Source organism: Somniosus microcephalus, chromosome 5 (assembly GCF_052327205.1).
Source record: "Somniosus microcephalus isolate GS21.2 chromosome 5, FLI_Smic_1.0, whole genome shotgun sequence".
NCBI classification, from domain to species: Eukaryota; Metazoa; Chordata; class Chondrichthyes; order Squaliformes; family Somniosidae; genus Somniosus; species Somniosus microcephalus.
Genome location: NC_140991.1, coordinates 66,288,450 through 66,295,635, shown reverse-complemented (window position 1 = coordinate 66,295,635; position 7,186 = coordinate 66,288,450).

Genomic DNA, 7,186 nt, shown 5'->3' with positions numbered 1-7,186 from the left:
TACCGGCATTACAGCACACATGGGGCTCTTAAAGGCACATACACTACAATTCCTCCCCTTTTAGCTAACCGGTACATCATATTTTAAGTAATTATTAATTACATGTTATAAGAAAAATAATATACACATTGCTGTAGTTAATTAATTATAAGTCAGTCTCTCAGGAGGCTTCCTGACTCGGTCCGGATAACGCCTCGGTGGTGTAGTAGTTTCTGGTGGTGTAGTAGGTTCTTTTGGCAAGGCTGATTCGGTTTGAATGCCAGTGTCGGGTTCATCGGGTTCCAGTATCACCGGATCGGAGGTAGATATGGGTATCTCTACTTCATCGTTAGGCGTATAGAGTTGTGGTGTAGGTTGTCCCTTTCGGATGACTCTATGATTTGGTCAGCATGGCGCCTTATTATGCTTTCTCCGATGTCCACGGCATACATCAGTGGTCCTAGTCGTGTGCAGATAGTTCCAGGCTGCCATTTCTCGGTACGGTAGTCCCGGGCCAAAACTTGTTGACCTACCTGGAAGGTTCTCCACGTCCCTTCTGATGTTGGGCTTGACCAAATCCAGCCGGCATCTTAGGTTTCTATTGAAGAACATCATGGCGGGAGTTTGGTTGGTAACCATATGTGTTGCATTCCTGTATGCGAACAAGAAGTTATCCACCTTGTGCTGAAGTTTTATGTCTTCATTACCCATGGCGTTTATGGCCTTCTTGAAGGTCTGGACAAACCTTTCAGCCAATCCATTGGTGGCGGGGTGGTATGGGGCGGACGTGTAGTGCTTAACCCCATTGTTTTTTAAGAACTTCCTGAATTCTTCGGACACAAATTGCGGTCCATTATCAGAACAGATCTGTTCCGGCAGCCCATTCCTGGCAAATATGGTCCTTAATACTGTGATGGTTTTTTCCGTGGTGGTGGAGGACATCTTTATTACCTCCGGCCACTTGGAGTGTGCATTAACCGCGATTAAGAACATTGAGTCCATAAATGGACGAGCAAAGTCGATGTGTACCCTTTGCCAGGGAGATGAGGGCCACTCCCATGGATGTAGAGGGGCTTGTGGTGGAGCGTTTTGGACCTTCTGGCATCCTAGGCAGCTCTTGGTCATTTCTTCGATGTCTCCATCGATACCTGGCCACCATACAAACGCCCTGGCTAGGTTCTTCATTTTCACTCCACCCAGATGCACCTCGTGAAGCTCCTTTAGCACTTTATCCTGGAGTTTGGGTGGAATCACCACTCTGGATCCACACATCAAGGTTCCTCGGCACACTGACAGCTGTTCTCTTCTTTGCGAGAATGCTGGCAACAGTGGTTCGCCATGTGCTGGCCATCCCTTCACTGTTAAATCGTAGACCCGTGAGAGAGTCGGGTCATTTCTTGTCTCCCTTTCAATGGCAGAATTTGTTACTGGTAGACATTCCACTATGGTAGAGTGGAACATCTCCACTGGGTCTACTGTAGGTGCCTCTTCTACCGTTGGCAACGGTAGGCGCGATAAACCGTCAGCATTCCCATGCTGTTTTGAACCTTTGTATTCTATGTTGTATTGGTGTGCCCCTAGAAAAAGGGACCACCTCTGTAGCCTTTGCGCTGTCATAATGGGAACACCCTTTTTAGGGTTGAATATGGAGATGAGGGGTTGATGGTCAGTCAACAAGGTAAATTTTTGTCCGTGTAGGTAATGGTTGAATTTCTTCACGCCTCATACCAGGCTGAGCGCTTCCCTGTCGATTTGGGCATAGTTACGCTCAGCTGAGTTCAATGAGCGTGACGCAAAAGCTATCAGCCGTTCCGAGCCATCAGGGAATTTATGCGATAATACTGCTCCTATGCCGTAAGGGGATGCATCGCACGCCAGTCTGATTGGCAGTGATGGGTTGTAATGAGCCAAAACTTCTTTGGACGTGATTAAGTCTTTGCATTTATGGAAGGCACGTTTACAGTCTTCGCTCCATTTCCAAATTACTCCTGTTTGTAGCAGTTCATTAAGAGGGTGCAGAAGAGTTGATAAGTTCGGTGAAAATTTATGATAGTAATTTATTAATCCCAGGAACGACCTTAATTGTGAAACATTTTCAGGTGCTGGGGCTTTTATGACCACTTCAATTTTTTCAGGTGACTGATGCAACCCTTCCTTATTTATTATGTGGCCACAATATGATATTTGATTTCGGAAAAATTCGCACTTGGGGCGATTTGCTCGTAGGCCCCGTTCTCTCAGCCTAGTGAACACCTGCTCCAAATTGGCAAGGTGCTCGTTGTCGTTTTCTCCTGTTACAAGGATGTCGTCCAGGTAGCATTGAGTACCCGGAATCCCTTGGAGGACTTGCTCCATAGCTCTTTGCCAGATAGCTGGAGCGGATGCTACTCCGAAAACTAGTCGATTGTACTGGTACAGACCTTTGTGTGTATTTATCGTGAGATATTTTTTTTAGAGGCCTCTTCAACCTCCATCTGTAGATATGCCTGTGCCAAGTCAATTTTGGTGAAACGTTTCCCTCCGGATAGTGAGGCGAAAATATCTTCTATCCTCGGAAGAGGATACTGTACCATGTGAAGGACCGGGTTTACCGTCACCTTGAAGTCTCCACAGATGCGAATTTTTCTCTGTTCTTCAGATTTATAATTATTCAATGCTTTCTTCATGACTGGAACGATGGGTGTTGCCCACTCGCTCCAATCTATTTTGGATAATACGCCTGCATTTTCCAAATTCTCCAGCTCTGCCTCGACTGCTGGACGAATTGCGTATGGCACTGGTCTTGCTTTAAAAAACTTGGGAATTGCTGCATCTTCCACTTTTATTGAGGCGGTGATGCCTTTCAAGGTTCCTAGTTTCTCTTGAAACACTTCTTTGGCGTTGGCCAAGATGTCTTTTAATCATTCAGGTATGATGTCATCATCGTTTTTTTTCTTACTGGTCACCGTCAGTGCCTGAATGGAGTGCCAGTCTAAACGTATTTTCCTGATCCATTCACGTCCTAACAGCGGTGGGCCACCATCTTGTAGAATGTATAAATACAACTTTTGTATTTCCTTGCCGTTGTATACAACAGGCACCCTTATTTTTCCTTTGGTGTATACTTTCTGCCCCGTATATGTTTTTAAGATAATGGATGTGTCTTTTAAAGGTATATGCGGAAATAGCCTCTCGTAATCCCGTCGATTTATTACGGTCAGAGCTGATCCTGTATCTAGCTCCATTTTAACTGGGGACCCTGCTATCGTGAGGGTAACCCAAATGGTCTGGTAATCATCTTTGGCAAGTACATTATGTAATTTCAGACAGCTTAGTCTCTTGTTTTCAGAGTCGCTATCGCTCTTCAGGTCTTCGGAGCTACTGTCCGTCATCATTTGTACCTTTCTGTACTTTTCTTTATTGATTTTTTTTTCCTGTCTGTGGATTTATTTTGTCCAGATCGGCATACCCGTGCAATGTGTCCAATCTTTCCGCATTGCCTGCATGCTTTGTCCTTGAACCAGCAGTCCCTCTGGTTATGGGTGGGTCTGCCGCAGCGATAACATCTTTCAAAACCCTGTGTCATTTCATGGGTGCCGAAGTACTGTGTTTTTTGTTGTATCTCTGCAGCTCCTCTTGCTGCTGCTTCGTATGATACAGCCATACTGAAAGCCTTGTCCAGTGTTAAATCTTTTTCAGAAAGCAGCCTTTTTTGTGTTCCTTCACTTAAGAGACCGCAGACGAATTTGTCTCGAAGATAATCTGCTAGTCCTGCCCCGAATTGGCAGTATTTTGATAGCTTTCTTAATTCGGTGAGGTAATCAGCGTTACTTTCATTCTTGTGTTGATTTCTCTTGAAGAATTTGAATCGTTCCGCTATCAGCAGCGGTGTTGGGTTTAAGTGCTCCTGTAGGGTATCAACAATTTCTTTAAAATCCTTGTCCTTTGGTTTGGCTGGAGTGATTAAATTTCGTAACAGCCCGTATGCCTTTGCGCCCATTAGATTCAGCAGTACTGAAGCTTTTTCTTCATCTTCTATTCCATTTGCAGTGCAATATACCTCTACTCTTTCCACATATGTGGTCCAATCCTCTATTTTGCTATCAAAAGCATCAATATTGCCAGACTTAGGCATCTTAGAAAAGATATGGCGCTTCCCGCGCTTTTCTTTCTTTTCTGCAGAAAAGATATGGTGCTTCCCGCGCTTTCCCACCGCTGCTGCCGATGACAACGCTGTTTCCGTTCTTTTTAAAAAAATTATTTATTTATTTACAGTTGGAGACTCGTTCCCGCTGGACTTTCTCTCTAGGTCTGAACGCCGACCTGCTTGCAGCGCCGGCCGTCTCCAGAGTGCTCCCTCCCCGTCTGTTATTGCTTGCCTCTGATTTCGCTGCTTGTCCCAGCTGTAGAGCCAGCCGCTGGAGCCCCAGCCTGACGCCCAGGAAGGATTAGCGCAGTACCTGCCAGCAGCTTGGCCAGCTGGTGAAACCACAGCTTCTTTCACTTTCTTGAGTCTTCTGGACGCCCGAGGAATCGATGTCCTTGAGGTGCTGCCGAATTGCAGGTAAGTCCATTTCCAATTTGTCGCCACTGTAGTGTCCGTGTGTTGATAGAGACACTGAAGACAGGAGTTGGTTCATAGGTGTTTACTAAGCAAAGTCTGGGGGGGTACTAACGGATATAACACAATATACAGGCTTATATAGCCTGAGTGGCCATTACCGGCATTACAGCACACATGGGGCTCTTAAAGGCACATACACTACAATTTAGTTTTAGCAGGATCTGGTTTTAGTCCATCTTAGAGAGTTTGGGGGAAAAATTGAGTCGCGCCCCCTTTGAGGCGCTAACTTCGCCGGGGTGCTACTGGAAGTGCCCCGCCTCCCTCTTGGGGCGCTGCGAGGGAATATCGCGGCGCTATATGCCACGGTACTGCAGGCCTTCCTCCCCTTCTTAAAGAGGAGGGGCCTAGCGCAGCGCGACCCAGCTGTTGCCTTCAGTGTGCCGGTGCAGCCTTCGGTCGCCTGAGGAAGAGAGTGTTTGAAGACCAGGACCTCAAACCCAGCACTAAGCTCATGGTCTACAGGGCAGCAGTGATACCTGCCCTGCTGTATGCCTCAGAGACATGGACCATGTACAGCAGGCACCTCAAAGCACTGGAGAGGTACCACCAACGCTGCCTCCGCAAGATCCTGCAAATCCATTGGCAGGATAGGCGCACCAACATAAGTGTTCTTGCTCAGGCCAACATCCCCAGCATCGAAGCTCTGACCACGCTTAATCAGCTCCAATGGACGGGTCACATTGTCCGCATGCCCAATACGAGACTCCCAAAACAAGCGCTCTACTCGGAGCTCCGGCACGGCAAGAGAGCCCCAGGTGGGCAGAGGAAATGCTTCAAGGACACCCTCAAAGCCTCCTTGAAAAAGTGTAACATCCCCACCGACACCTGGGAATCCCTGGCCCAAGACCGCACAAAGTGGAGGAGAAGCATCCGGGAAGGCGCCGAACACCTCGAGACTCTTCGCCGGGAGCAAGCGGAAGCCAAGCGCAGGCAGCGCAAGCACCCCACCCACCCGCCCCTTCAACCACCGTCTGCCCCACCTGTGACAGAGACTGTAGGTCCCGCATTGGACTCATCAGTCACCTGAGAACTAATTTTTAATGTGGAAGCAAGTCATCCTCGGCTCTGAGGGCCTGCCTAAGAAGAAGAAGAGCTGGGCCACCAGGGATCGGACTGCCGGCAAAAGAGCCCGGCACTCAAGAGAAGTGCCGGGCTCACGGAGCGCAGCTGGTACTCCGCGGGGGGGCTGAAGAGGAGGCCGGGGACGGCAACGGGAGCAGATGCTGGCAGGCGGCCAGCAACAAAACTGGCCACCCGGCACCTCGCCTTTAATTAGTGCCGCCCTGGCCACTGGTAGGCCCCCCTGACCCCGTCAGACATAGCGTCCAGCGGTAATTCAGGGGGCGCTACCGAAGATCGCAAGCGGAGCACTGCGCTAACGGTTACCGCCGCCGCTAACCTCCTGCTGTTGCTCTTAGGGCATTAACAAGAGGCGCAAAGCAACCAAATTTCCCCCCCTTTATGCCCTAAATACTTCGCTTTTTGTTCCTTGAACTTCATTTTACTTTTGGTCAGTTTGATACCATTTTGTTGGCATCACTTCCACTGGGGATTTTGTTTCTGATCATGCTCCTTTTCACCTGTACCCTAAACTATCATGTCCTCCACCATGACAATGACTCCTTCCAGGATTTTAAGTGCCTCCATAAAATTCCTCAGGAGCAGAAGAGATTCCAATAGGCGTGTATGGAAAGGGTAGTCAGCATACCCAATTCTTCATTTAATATAACATACCAAAACCTGGTCTTTGTTTTCACTATTTCAGGCAGAACATCATCAATGGTTCGTAGTGGATTGTGATTGTGTTTGAGGGCTTTGTTAGATCCCTTTCGCTCACTCCCTTTCATCACCACCACAACTGAGGGGTTCTAATCAGTTAGGACACTGGCTAATACAGGAACTTCCCTATCAACAAACTCCTTAACGTGATTCTTGGCAAATTCTTTTACAGCTAGCTTCATGACTGCAACTGTGTAGGTGGGATCTTGCTATCAATTTGAAGATGCAGAGTCACTTCTAACTCCTCCCACCACCAGCCTTCTTTGAAAACATCCTGACACTTGGCCAGTACAACTTGATTTATGATTCCCCCAGTGTCATGGGGACTCCAGCTATCCTGTCGAAGTCCCTGGCCCTGTGGCAGCCTGGAAGGATGTGGAGCCATAAAAGTTGAGGGCTGCTGTCACATTTAATTGCCACATGCAGGGCAGTTGTGGCAGTGGAGCGAGAATAAAAATCTTCATGATGAAGAGGCCCAATGGCATCCTTGGAAAGGTACAGCCATCAGATGCACAGCTCCTAGATACACATTGGGGGGCGGGGGTCGTACCTGGTGGGCTGCTGTCCTCCGCAATGCTGCCTGAATCTCCTGGCCTGGACACAGTGCTGCTGCTGTTCCTCCTCCATTATGGTGGTATAGAATGGTATGGCCATGGGGAAAGCCATCCCTTGTTCGAAGTCGATCTGAGTGTGGGTTTGAGGGTGGGAGCTGTCGGGGGACCCAATTTTTTTTTCTGAGAAGAGGGGAAAGCACAACAATAAGATGAGATGCAGGTGTCAGGGATTTTAAAGTGTAAAGGAAGGGATTTTAATCGTTCCTGGAAA